General features: G+C 46.8%; 1 protein-coding gene across 4 annotated transcripts in view; it reads right to left on the bottom strand.

Moving 5' to 3' along the window:
* Positions 1-6,905, bottom strand: part of IL1RAPL2 (interleukin 1 receptor accessory protein like 2) — a 407,756-nt gene extending 400,851 nt beyond the window's left edge. The window contains exon 1 of one of the 4 annotated variants that reach the window (XM_068957186.1): positions 6,779-6,905. The gene's annotated coding sequence lies outside the window, so the exon portion shown is untranslated. Of the gene's footprint in view, positions 1-4,941; positions 5,045-5,333; positions 5,689-6,083; positions 6,105-6,778 lie in introns of those variants that run through there. The other 3 variants (XM_009672011.2, XM_009672010.2, XM_068957187.1) reach the window with 3 other exon arrangements.
* Positions 6,906-14,521: the final 7,616 nt, after the last annotated feature.

The raw sequence follows: 14,521 nt of genomic DNA, 5'->3' as shown, positions 1-14,521 counted from the left end.
GAGGTTACAAGTATGTGACACAGGCACTCAGCTCAATCTTTGCTAAGAAAATTCAACAAAAATCTAAGCAGCCCATTTTAACAGATTTGTGAACCAAAAGAACTAAAACTATTCAACACTAGTTACCAGATCAAGCACTATCAGCTCACGCCACACACTGGCCTCAATTCCCTAAGCAACTCGCACAAAATCCAGATTTCTTACTTCTTCAAACTAGATTTTAAATCCCTGAATCCTACTCCTCTTCTCCCTAATTGCAGGAACTCTTGCACTTCGAAATGCAGAAAGCACCCGTAAGGGGAGAAAAAAACAAGAATAACAAATGAGTGGAAGAGTTAGCCGTTATTTTTCAAGCATCATGCCTAACTGCACCCGTCAAGGACATACGGATGCAGCGCTCCCCTGGATTCTACAGAGAACTATTGTTCTGGCCTTAACTTTGCAGCGCCCTAACTGCACATCACAAGCTGTACAAACACGTTTGTCCAGCATCACTACTTCTGAATTTGAATACCCAGGCCTTTTATAAACATTCAAAACGAAATATATGCTGTGGGAGGAGGATTACAGCTGTACTTCAAGCCCTTATGGTTATGAGGTCAACATAACGTATCTATTAATTTACGGCCTTTTTTTCCCCCTAGAGTAGGAGCTATTAATATTCTACGTATATTTACTTCTGCAGATTGTGGTTTAATCAATACAGTACCTCAGGCAATATGAAGTACTGTAGGCAATGCAAAGATTGTCAGAACCATAGATTTTATGTCTGCAGAGTGGGACTTAGCTTGTTATCACTTCACAGAAGTGCTCAGAAGATTATAGAAGAGCCAGACGCAGGAGAGAGGAAGACCTGAAGATGGTCTGCACTTGGAAAGCTGAAGCAGTACACTAGTACTGCAGAAAGGGGAGTGACTCTGAGAATCAACTTATATCAGCGTCGATGCAGCTTCAGCAAAACAGTTCCCAAAGCAGAGTAAGCTACAGCAGTAATCGCAACCACGCCAAGGGAAAGAGGAGCCACAGTCCACTGCTACGGATGACCATGTACCTCTCCAATGCCGAGAAACCCACGGGGCAACATCCTCGGAGAGCAGACCTCTCAAGGGCACAGAGAAACTCAGAGGCGACTCTCTCCAGACCCAACTTATCCTGATAGTCTGCCCCGGGCTGTGGAGGAGCTCTGCTCAGGCAAAAGGACTCTGAACCCTGGTTTTAAGTTCTCCAGGGAAAACCAAGTGCCAATGAGAACTCCTAGGCTTCAGAGTTGGTGTAACCCAGCATGCTTAAAAACCCACAGCTTAGCCCGACTCTGGCTCTTCAGTCATTTATGCCTAGAGCAGACACCACTGCTCAGGTCAATGGCCTCATCCTGCTAAGCGCTTTGGATGATCTTACCTATGATCACAAGTCTGCTCTACAAAGTTTCAAACATAAAAGGAGAAGGCATTTCAGACTAAAAGAGATGAGAAAAGTCCATTCTCACCCACACCAACTTCAAAATCCACCACTTTTACATCAACAAGAAAGGCTTCCCAATCACAGCTGCGTATGCAAGAGCATTATCAGGCCAGAAGACTACATGCTTTGCTTCTTTCATACTCATACCAACTGTGTTCCCCAAGCAGGTGTTGTAGAAAAGCTATTAAGAATGAAGAGCAATGGTTCAAATGGAGGTACCAGTCCTGAAAAATGCCATACTCCTCCTCTTTCCCCCAGCATCACTTCTCTCAGTTCCCTTTGCATTTCACAAGGCTTGTGACAGAGGTGCACAGCGCACTACAGAACTAGGTTTTAGACTCAGCTGCCACCTGCATGCCGAAACATTCCCTGGTTTTATAGAGAAACTGCTTTCACAGACTCTTAAAAAAGTACTCTTTCTGGGACCACTCAGAAGATGGACTGCAGTTATTACAAATGTCAGCCGTGCCAAGTTTATTGCTGCTTGTATATACATTGATGCCTCTGTGATATTTACACAATAACATTTGCACTATTCACGGCAAACCTGACCCACATTCACTCCTGCACGTTAATGAAACAAGCGCCAGGAGAACACAACTCTGCTTGCAATGCGCTTAGAATTTTATTCCTTGATCTCATTCAGGGCCACATGGTTCCCTAACTAATACATAATGCTCAAAGTAGACAGAATTAGCAGAAAAAGATGACATACCAGCTGTTACGCTTCTTAGAAAACACTTTTGCTAATTCCAGAGAAGAGAAATAGGGCACTTTGCTCTGCCATCAGCAAAAGGCAAGTTGCCTTTACTGCCTTCAGCATCATCTCATGGTACATTAGAGGAATAGAAATATCCTCAGTGAGGGTTTTGTCTTATCTATAGGTAAAGGCTAGCCTCTGGTTAAGTGTTTTGCCACGTCTGTCTGGGTAGAAGTAAGAATATGACTAAACAAGTAACCAAAACCCCAGAATTTTAGAATCATGAGAAACTGCTTCTAGAACAATGTTACTTTTGGTATTTTGTGAAAATCTTGTAAGCACTGTAGTTTTGTATTGAATTAGGCCAAAAATCAAGTTAAAATATGTATTTTATGCACCCTGGAATTGCTCTCTCAAATAGGCATCCCTGTTAATCTCACTGTTACATAGAGCAGTGGGAAAGGGATGGAGGGAACCTTCTTCCAGCACTGCTTTTGGGGTGAAAGGAGGATGGAAAGGAAAGGATTAGCTGAACGACCCTGCAGAAGCTTCGAGTATACAGCGTCCCTCCTACTGGCTTTATCACTGAACACAGCGCAACCCTCAGTCCCCTGTCAGTTCCAATGGGGCACTCACTTAGGTCAAGCTCCAGGTGCTTAGAAAGACACTGAGAGAAACCCTGACCAAAGCTAGCAGTAAAATTTTCACCATTTTCAGCAAGGACAAGATCTTTTCCCTCTGTTTTCTTCTCAAGGCTCTTTAAAGGAAGATTTATTTTTAACTGGGCATCCTGAAAAGCAAATGGCCTCTTAAAGTGCCTCTTTACTTTGTGATGGTTTAAATGCTTACTTCCTCTTCCAGCACTAAAGACTTCCTGATAAATAGCTCAGGATCACACTGTCTGAGGAAGGCTTAGACACGATAGCATATCGTTTCCCATACAACTCTTAAAGGCTGTTTAATAGTTGCTCCTGATTTAACATCCCTTAATATTCTCAGCTTCAGCCTCAGTTTGAAGTGAGAAATTACTCAGAGACCAAATGTATACAAGAGCAGGAAAAGCCTATACATTACAAATGCTTTATTTGTACTGCTTATTATAAGTACAAATGCTGAGCCCTCTCCCTCAAACACAGAGGCCAATTCCACCAGCCGGGAGCCCCAGCCACTGCCATCCACAGCAGCTTCCCGCGACAGTAAGCCTCCAGCCAGCAGCACTAACTGGCTACTGTGCAGAGACTCTCCCTGTAACTCCTCCTCCTCCAGTCCCAAAAGGACACCTCAATCCTGGATATACAAAATTTTGACCAGACAACAGCCTCTCTCTTTCAAGTGCCATACAGAAGGCACTGTTCTCTATAGCTTTAACTGGAGAATTATAACACGCACCCTTTTACCCCTAAGAAACAGCTTTGCGCAGGCAGGGAACAAATTATTCTGCCTCCGCAAATGAACCAACCCCTTACAGACCCATCCCGGCTAGAGAGATTCACTTGGACGCTAGTCTCATTTCCATGCTGGCACAGCATCCCAAAGGGGTATGTATGGGCCCTGCATGCTGTCCCCGTTTCCTCCCCCTTCTCTCCAGCTGCTTACCTGCATCTCTGCCTGCCTCCACACACAGGCTGCCCACCACTTCCACAGGGAGCCGAAGCCATCAGTTGCCCTACACCACCAGACAGACACAAGCTTAAACCCTCAGAGACTGAAACGTGCCTTGAGACCTTGTGATCAGCAATGCGGACAGCTAATGTGGTAACTCCTTAGCACAAACAAGAGTTCAGGCCAGGCACAGCATGCTCCTACCTGCCTCCACTTCCTCTCTCCCCTGCAGCTTCCTCTGAAGTTAAGTTTGCAAAAATCCAGCTTCTTCTGAGGCCCAGGCCTGCAGCCTCTATCAAATCACGAAACCTCTTCCTCCCTCTTCCACTTTGACTTCAGATGGCCCCACAATCACAAGTAACATGTACTACAAGAACAGCCCCTCTGCTGAGCTCACCGTCCCTCTGTCACTCTCCCAATCCCTCCTGACCCTCTCAGGCTCTTCGAGGACTTTTGTTCTGGTTAGAGAACAGCAAGGCCCCCCACCCCACCTCCCCACACAGGTTTTCCAACAGCTACTGCTACTACTACTGCTTCAAAGTACTTCCAGTAGACTAGCAGCCCTGGAGATTAAAAGGCTTTCCATCGCTCCTGCTCTGCGAGATACGAAGCAGTTGTGACAAAGCTGGCTGATGCCACATATGCACAAAGGCTCCAGCAATTGTGTGGCATCCTCTAAAATGCACAATTTTGGGCACAGGCATTGACGTGGCACACTCGGGTCTTTTTTCCTACATCTTGTGCAAATCAATCTTTTTTTTTGTTTTGTTTTCCTGTTTCACTGCGAAAGCATCAATCACTAAACAATTTGTTTTTTAAAACAAACCTCCTCTGAGCTTCCAGACACAGTGAAAGTTTAGAGGGAGGACTGCAGAGAACTCCTGAACCTTACACACAAAAAGACAACAGCAAAGGTTCATCCCTCTCTACTCTGCCCACTTGCAGCCCAGGCACCCAAGCAGAGGGGATGAGCATAAGGAAGCCTTGTTATCAGCCAGCTAACAACTCTGTGCTTTCCCAACTGACTAGCCCTTTTCGGTATCCAGAAGGCCACAAACGCCTGCAGGTAAACACGCACGTACAGCTTACTACTCCGAAACAAAATGTGTTTTCTCATGTCTTTGGTGACCAGCTAGAAAAGATTTAGTTTGCGTAGACAGAGGTCCCTCTTTGCTTACTTGGATCTGGAGTAAGCTCTAGGTGCAAGCTGCTGCCTAGCAACGCAGGCGTACCGCTGGGAGATCGGAGCGTGCCCCCAGTCCTCCCGCTGCACAAGGTCTCCTGTGCACAAAGAAACAAGTTCAGAACCATACAAGCCCTCATATCCTCTTCAAAAGTCACCCTCGGTATCACTGATTGCAACCCACACTTAGCCACGGACTCACCAAATGCAGACGAGCGCTGTCTACACCTCAGTGAACTGACAGAAGTCTTTGCTCCTCACGTTTGTCGTGCACGCGTTACGTTCAGCTGTCTTACGGAGCCCAAAATCAAAAACCTCAGCCTCTCCCCCGATCTCCTCTCAGCTGCATTTCTATTTACAACGCAAGAACTTGACTGACTGACTTACCGTCAGACAGCTTCATTCCCAGATTCACCTCCCGCCTCAGGTCTGGCCTCAGTAAAGCTTTTCAGACACAGTATCCTCTCCAAAACTGCCAGCTCCCCCCAGGCTTGCTCCGCCACCTTTGGCGCAGATCGCCTTCCCGCCTGCTCCATGCACAAGCAGGGAGGTAGTCCCCTACTCCTGGAGCTGAGATATTTGAGGCAGACGCTGCCAGGCAGCTACACAGTTTGAGCCGTGCTGAGAAATAAAGTCCCCTTCAAAGTACTTGCAGCAAACATTTTGGGTGCATGCCTTGCACCTGTGAACACAGCCCCACGCTAATGCAAGGTCCAAGCGTTCAGAAACAGTCTTTCTGTATTATGCTTCCTCATTCCCTCGCAGACGGGAGCTCACCTCGCATCGCACCGAGTTTGAGCGATTCTCTGAAAAGCCTTGAAACTGCGCACACGCTGATGGTTTTATACTAACAGCCACAGCCCCACCACACACACGCTGTAAAAATATACTTTTTAAAATAGCTAGAATAAAAACAAAGAGAGTATAAACACTGCAAAGCAGCACTGAGAGAACACCAGTTCCTACAAGGACAGGCTTTTTCCTCAAGACATACTTCAGCTTCTTCCCACAGTATAAGTTTAAGCATTAATCTAACAGGAGCACAGGTTGCCCAAAGCACAGAGATCTTACAGCAACTTTGAGAAACACCAATTTCCAGCATTTGCAAGAAGAAACTTCAGATTCTTTGAATCTTACCAGAAACATCAGTCAAGTGACAAGCTTTTAAAAAACAGTCACTTAATCCAGCACTGAAGAAGAGTTACTATCCCAGCACTGTCAGAGGTGGCCAGAGATTATGAGTAGTCTGATTTTCAAGGTGCCAGCGGAGATAATTTGGAGTTAGGCAGCTCTTCAAAAAACCGAGTCGTTTTCAACGGACTCTGTGAAACCGCAACACCCCAAAACCAGTCCTCAGGCTTTTAAAACCGCCGGCAACCGAACGCTACCTGGGAAGCGCCGCACAAGTGCGGGGCGCTTAAGGAAACTCTCTGGATACTAACCAAGATTTTCCCTCTGCGGAGAGGGAGAGAAGGAGAGGGGAAAAAAGGGGAAAAAAAAAAAGTCCTCCTCAGGGTCCCTGCAGCCGAAGGGCCTGACCCTGGCGGGAGCCCCGCTCCGCACACAGCCCGGCGCCTCCCGCCCCTCGGCGGCCGCGCTCCCCGCCGGGGACGGCCCGGGCCCCGCACCCGGCCCCGCCGCCGCCGCCGGCCCGCGGGGGAACCGGCCGCCCCGGGGCCGCTGTTAACACCGGGGGCTGGGGGGGCGGCTGTTGTTAAAAGCGCTCTCGAAACACCCGAACTTTCGGGCGGCGGGGGAAGGAGGTGTTACAAAAGGACACACGCGCGCGCACACATACGCACACAAAAAGAGAGAGAAGCAGCGGCGCTCACCTCCCCGGCGGTCCCCGCTACGTCGCCATGCCGCCCGGGCCGTCCGAGGGCTGCGGGCTGCCGCCGGCCGGGCCGCTCCTCGCCGGGCGGCGGGGCCGCCGTGTGCGCGCAGCGCGGCTTCCCGCCGCCGGGGACCCCGTCGAGGCAGCGCGGGGCGGGGGAGCCGGCCGGGGGTGGAGGGGGGAGCGGCGGGCGGAGCCGCCCCGGGGCCGCGCTGCCGCCCTCGGCTCGGCTCGGCTCAGCCCGGCTCCGCACGCGGCAGGTGCCTCCGCGCTGCCCGCCCGCAGCGAGACGCGGCAGCGCCCCCTGGCGGCCGCGCCGGGCAGCGCCGCCCCCCGCACCGCACCGCACCTGGCCGGGCCGCACCAGCTCGGACCGGCTCGAACCGGCCCCCGCCGGCGCCGGCCGGAAACGCGCCCAGCCGTTTGTCACGCGCTGACGGGGAGCCGAGGGCCGGGCGTTCGGCCACGGCTTCAGCCCAAAAAACCCCACTGAGTGCACCCACGTCCGCTCCGGAGCAGGAGGGTCAGGGCAGGGCCGGGCCAGGGCTCCCAGACCCCGTCCACCCCATGCCCAAGAAGGACCAGCCCGGCCCCCGCCGAAGGCGATGGGCGCTTAGTGTCACACCGCTGAGAAACGGTCCCGGCAAAGGAGGAGGCATCAGCAAACATCTGTAGAAACACAGGGAGCCCTCTGGTTCAACTCATCACCTTCGAACATGACCCTGCGCAGCCCAAATCAGAAGAAGCCCTGTTAAAGCAGAAACAGTGGGCTCGCACCGCAGCCAGGAGCGCTCGGGGGCAGCGCGGCCGCTCGCTCCGGGCATCACAGCGGTTTGAGCAGCTGAGCATGGCACTGTGGCCCCAGGAGGAGCCCCTCTCACACCCACCCTAAGTTTTCACCCTAAGCTTTCATTTGTGGTGGTTTAACCTGATTGGATTGAATTAGACCAGGTCAAGTTCCTCTTCCCTAACACAGCACCCCATCTGGTGGTATTTCTGCTTCTAAGATGGCACATCCAGGCTTTTTATGGCTCACCAGTGTTATTTTTAGTTTCCTGGTGCTGCTTTTTGATTTTCTTTCAGCTATCTTAGAATAGCTCCATGCAAAAAATAATCAACCTCTGCATTTTGCTTAGGCTCGTAGGATCCCCCCCACCATGTGGGCAGGCAACTGCAACACAGGCAGAAAAATCACAGGCCGAACATCAGCAAAAAAAAAACACACGTTAAGACATGAGTTGTGTGGCTCCACGGCACTGCTGGTCGGGGCTGACCCATGTTCTGCTGTGCAGCCAAGACTGGCCCTGGCCAGCAGGGAGCACTGCACAGCACCCAGCTCAGCACCCACATGCACCAGCAGCAGCCATCCAGCCCCAGGAGAGCCTCTGGGGAGGATCTGGTGCCCTTCAGCTTCCTCCACCCTGAAAGCTGCTTTCTCCTCCCAAGCCAAGGCAGCCCAGGAGGAGCTGGAGCCTGTTCAGTCACACATGAACCACCTCAGCTCTGCATCAGTGTCATGATCTTCGCAATTATTGATGTTGAAGCCAAAACAATGCTAAGCTCTGCTCTCAGAGCACTATTGCACATGCAGAACTAGCAACCAAAAAGTCATCCTTTTACCTATAAGGTAAGCAAGTTTGGTCTAGTTGTCATACAGGGACAATAAAAATAGCACCACTTTTAGTTGTTTGAGTGTAACCATACTTTAAAATGTCTTTTGACTTGAGGAGGTATACTGCAATAAACAGCAGACTGCCTCTTTGAACAAAGAGTGAGGCCAAGAGCAGTCAAACATGACGACTTTTCAGTCCGAGCTGTGCTGAGGTCTCAGACATGTACAAGGTATTCTTACATACAGTGAACAAGCAAAATTGTAGTGTAGCAATGTGACAAAAATCAATAAACTAGCCCATTTTTAGTGCCTGTATAAATCTTTTAACTAATTAGAAAGAATCAATATGTTGCCAGGAGACCTTGCCTCTCCACATGAGATCGACTTCTTTACCAGGATGCTACTACCTTTGCTGCAATTTATAACCTCTGACACTTCAGCTACTCTTTCATTTCTCCTGGCATGATTACAGTGTAAAAGTGCTATTTTCTAAATTATTTATCAAGTCACTTAAAGTCACTTTTTAGCTGAATTAAGAGATTAGAAGCCTACAAATAAAACATCCCATGGACTTTGAAGTATACAGTTAGATGAAATTATATTTAATGATACCTTTGATTTATCTGTTCATTTAAAATTAAGATATAAAGCAGCATCATTAGAAATACTTCAGCATTTTATAAGTCAAAAACCTTAATTATTATACTACATTATGAACATATCCATTATTCAAAAATGAGGGGACATACCACAGATTGAGCTTTTTTAAAAACTGATTGTTTTTCTTATTCTGATATCATCTCTGCCTATTATGGAAAATAGTCCATTCCACAGACAGTAGTAGTATGATATACAACTGTCAGTCTTATGCAAGCATAGGGGGGAAAATAAAAAGAATGTGATACTAAGGGGGTAGAAGACCAAACAGAAGAGATCAGCCTTCAGAGGAACTGTAGGAATAGCTTGCCACGCAGTATGCCTTATACTAATTTCTGATGCACCATTAAAGTAATAGTGAAATCTATTATAGCCTTTGACTTTGTTTTAAATGCATGTTATAAACAACCTAGAGGCCCCACCTGAGACATCCCAGGTACACTGTGTTGTAGATACACATAGAAAGTGCAGAGGAGAATGTAGTTGCCACTGATAAAACCGGAAGGGAGAGAGAAATACCTGACTGTCATCATTGTCCAAACTGGGAACTGAGGTCTAAAGAGGCTGGTTAATATGGGCATGCAGCAAGCCTGTGGACAACCAGGAACCAAACGCTTAACCTCAGCTCACACTTGTCCTCTGACTCCTGATTTGTTAAATCTCTGCCTTCCTTCTGCTAACCAGGTTATTCCAGTGTATTCTAGGGTTCAGATCCACTGCCAGAGAATTCAGTGGGAAAGACACTTCCACTGACTTCAGGTACCTTTGGAAAAGGTCCCAGATGGACTTTCTTCACTAATTTTAATCAATCCATGTGTGGACCTGCCTATATCACCCACAATTAGGTTGTGGCCGAACATCTTCTCCTGACTGCCCCCCAGTGGAGGCTGCCGCTCTTCTCTCCCCTGCCAGACTGATTATCAATCTGCCAGCAGAGAGGCCTGCACTCCGTCCTGCCTCAGTCAAAATGAGCGGTTTGTTTTGGCACTAAATAGTAGAAATTAAAGAGCTTCCATTTCAGTAGCTTGCTTGGCAGAGCTAGGGGACAGGGTGAGTAGCCTCCAGCAAGAATAGGGTTATTTTAGGGGCATAAACTGCACTAATAGCACCAACACTACTAGTTCGGGGGGGGGGCATCACCATAGCTGTGGTCAGTATCTCCCCAGTCTTGCCATGAGCCTCTCCTGAATCTACGTGATTCTCATGTCTGTCTTGCCAGAACAGGAGGATGACAGGATGAGGGAATTTATGGCTGAATGAAGTCCTAGTTATTGACTTTATGTCTGGTCTTCCTATACAGCAGAATGGACTCCAGTCTGATCTTTGGGATGAGAAATGCAAGCACATGGAAGCTGTGTACACTTGTGTATGCTCCCACTCGGAAGAGACCTTGCCACCACCACCATATGCAAGAGGAAACAAGGCTGAATGCTAACCCCAGCTCCAAAAACACCATCACCCCTTCCCCCTTCCCAGCACTTAAGTTTCCAGACACAGATGGGAAGCCTGTGGATAGCCCCACTAAAGCCAGGCCCCAGCATCCAGCCCCTCTAAGACCACAGGAGAGCAATGGACCTGTGGTGCAAGAATGCTGCTGAGGACATTCCCACCCCCACACTAAGTCCACCAGCACCAGCCCTGCTGCTCCTGGCACCAAAGGTCTTGTGCTCCCCATGAGCTGCTCTGCACCCACACCAGCGCAGCAGGGATGCAGCAGCACAGATTCATGAGGATGGGAGATGCTGACGCAGCAACAGCAGAGCACAGAAACAAGCTCATTGCAGCGAGACTTGGCAAGCCTATGTTTACAAGGGACAAAAGCCAAAACGAAAGAGCCTGTTGCAAAAGGCATGAGGAGGACATTGGATAAAACCATAGCTGAATGAAAGATTAGTTATAGGAAGGGGTGAACAGACAAGGAGAGAATCCTGCCTATTTGGTACCAGCCGTGATTCTGATCACCACTGGTCAGGAGATAGAGGCCAGAGCTGCAGTTATGTATTTCCAGTTCAGCTCTGCAAGGAAGAAGTTTTAATAGGGTGCCAATTCCCTTCAGCTGGAAGGACCTGCACAATAATGTCACTGCTGTTGAATGAAGTTACACACAGGCAGTATAAAGCAGCAGTAAATGCCAAGATTTCAAAAATCATTTTACATCTGACATTCTCCTGCGTTATTTCAAGTGAAAGATAAATGCACTTCCAAGCAGTAATCTTATTTTGTACCAACAACGTACACAAGTAGTTAAGTTGGGAATAGGATATCTTCTTCACTTTTATGCTTGAAAGCTGAAGATAAAGTTATTAAGTGTTTTGCATGTATAGAATGTAAGAGGAGTGACTGCTTTGCATAAATACATGGATTGGAAAATAAGAATTTCACAGAATAACATGACAGGCATATAGCAGCAGTAACATCTTCATGCAGTAGGCATTGTATTTCTGTAAGAGAGTGAAGAGATACAGCATATTGACCATTTACCTGTCTCTCTTGACTGGCCAAGAATAGAAATGGAAGGACTGTTTGGGATTAATTAAAGATCAGACAAACCCTAACTTGGCTTTAATCCAGCAAACACCTATGGAGCTTGTTAGTGGAACTACTCAAATGGAGCACCTTTTTTTCCCCCATGTGCAGAAGAGCTTGGGGAGCAGGAATGCAAAAATCCACTAACTGATATCGGAAGTGTTTCCATTTCCCCATTGGAAATTTCTCAGACAAGACCAAGACAAATGCTGCCTTTGGCTGTTCATTTCACCTTTTTGAGAGAACCAATAAGCAGTAAAAAGGAGTAAAAATAATTAGCACGCAGGCATACAAACTCCCCAACTGCAGATTTCTCTCCCCTAGCTGGACCATAGCCACAAAAGCGATTGGTTCAGCAGGTAGCACAACAGAGACCTCTAGGGAGCAGCAGCAAGATCCTAAAGCAGATCAGCCTCTGATGACCAGAGAAGTCCACCATCAGCCCCTCTTTTCTTCTCCCTGCATGCCCTTCAGTTCTACTCTATCTACCTGCAAAACTGTGGGTAGCAGAGACAAACAAAAGATTAAATGCAAGCTGTGCTGCTTCTTACCTCTTGTGGGATTTAGAGAAGCTAAACAATGTTGGATTCGGTTATATTCAACAGATCATTTCTGCTTGGCACTATCTAATCATAATTGCAGAAATCCCACTGCACTACAGAGTTTGGCAAACTCATCTTGGAACAGCTCATTTGGTGCTAACTTAGGTTATATTTTAGCTTCAATGATAAGTTACTGAGGAAGTGACGAGCATGGTTAGTTTTAGATGCCACCAGTTGAGAAGAAACAGGCAAGTCACCCAAAACGATCTCATATTTTGTAACTTTGTCCTCATAAAATGCAAATTTCTGCAAGTGGATGGTTTGAAAAACCTAGTGTGAAAAAAGGGAAATAAAATCCAGAAATCAAATACTAAATTTTTTTTGCCTTCCAGATTTTCTGTCTTCTCACCACTTTTGCTGGTGCTTCTAGAAGAGAAATTAGTGCAGTACTTTGTTTACTTCTGTGTTCACAGCTAACAACAGAAACTAAGTCTGGTTGTAAAAATCTTCCTATTTTGCATTTTATTTCTGGTCAGATTATCCCATTTCAGGCTGCAGAATCTATTATTAACAATGAAGGGAAGGCCATACAACAAATGGTCTGAATGTCTAGACTGATGGAAATAAAAACAAATTGCCTTTCTGGACAGAAGCTACATATTTAGGGTTGCTTAGATTTAGGTGAATAATGGATTTTTCCAGGTCAGTTGGCAAAAAGAAAAAAAATGTTTTTTCAGCTCAAAATGAAATGGAGTTTCAGGGCAGGGGAGAAATGTGATAGAAATAACAACAATCAACTTTAAGTATTGCTTCATATCCTTGTTCAGATAGGTAAATCCTATATTAAACCTACATATCTGGGTCACACTTTGAGCAAGTGTCACATTTTGAAGTTGACCAACACTATTACTAAAATTTACAGTTCAGGGTTGAATGGTATATCCTAGAGTCAGATTCTCTAATGCTTTGCAAAAAGAACAGAGCTTTGACTTATGCATAAGCATATTGCAAGCCTGACGTGCAGAAAGGGAAAATTTGACTGCTTCCCTCTGCACAAGGGTCCTGCCTGGCTCAGTGTTTACTCACACTGCAATCACTGACAGGCCAGCCAGCACAGAAAGAGCCAGGAGGTGATCTGAGCACAGCACAGGAGCACCAGGCACAGGCAGCGTGGAGAGGAAGTGCCCTCTCATAAGGCTTATGCCTGGAGGACAGACATAGCTGAGGCCATGAAGAGCCTCTAGCTTTTGCTCAGTATAGCATTTGCCAGAGAAGAGGATCCTTCATTTTACTGGGGTGTACACACATTAAATACATGCCTGCACAACTGCCCACCTACCTGAACAGGCTGCTCCACTGAGATCCTCCAAATTGGCCCCCTAATTCATTACATCTGTGATTCAGTCCTGACATTAGTATTTCAAGGGTTTTTTGAGCAGCGGTAACCATATCCTATGAATGAGATGAGGAAAAAAGGTAAGCATATTGGTAGCAGTCAATAAAGCACAGTTATGCTAAAATACTTTTTCCAGCCTTACCTGTTTCAAGGCTTGATCATAAATACATTTCGGGGCATTTGTTTTCAGGCTTTTTCATCTTATCACCATGCAACTGCTCCAAGGCACTGAATCCCCCTCACCTAGGACATCTGGGATGATGAACATTTACAGCAATAAAGAAATAATCTTTGAATCCAAGATTAAATCATGAACAGCGGCACTTTTTTCAAATATACCTAAGCCAATTCTGCCCAAGTCATTAGTGAGTTCATTTCCTCAAAAGCAATGAGTATTATTAAAGAGGGGAAAAAAGGAAAAAAGAAAACAAATCAGTGGAACTGGAGCTAACATCTTCAAAAACACCTTTGACTGCCAATGCTTTTGGCTTGTGATAATACTGTAATACTCTAAAATTGGCTTGAATTTCTGTAATAAGCTGTTCAATGTACCTCAGGCTTGAATGTTTCTTACCTATTTAAAAATGTCAATACTTAGAAATACTGAATACAATTGAGCTATACCTGTCTGAGAGGAAACAGACCATTCATGCTGAAAGTACTTGCTTAATTTTTCTTTTGAGTGCAAATATTCCCTGGCAGAAGACAGGTGGAGGCCAAGTACACGTGTGCTACACATGCACATACTGCCCACGCTCTCCAGCTTCCACCTGCTCCTCTGCTCCTACCAGACCTCCATTAAGCAGCTTCCATCAAACCGTCTACAGCCAAACTCATCTCTTGCAGCTCCAAAAGATAGAAGTCACTATTCAGAAACCCGTGTACACCTCCTTGTCACCCAAGCAGAACAGACAGATTACTTGGCTGAAGTTTGAGGCACAGCTTTGAGTGTGCATAGGGACAAGGTTTGGTCAAATAGCAGAATCAGTGTTGATTTCAAGCACCTCA

The sequence above is a fragment of the Struthio camelus genome, chromosome 11, assembly GCF_040807025.1.
Source record: "Struthio camelus isolate bStrCam1 chromosome 11, bStrCam1.hap1, whole genome shotgun sequence".
Lineage (NCBI taxonomy): Eukaryota > Metazoa > Chordata > Aves > Struthioniformes > Struthionidae > Struthio > Struthio camelus.
Note: the sequence above shows the minus strand (reverse complement) of the source record. Positions and strands in the feature narration are given on the sequence as shown.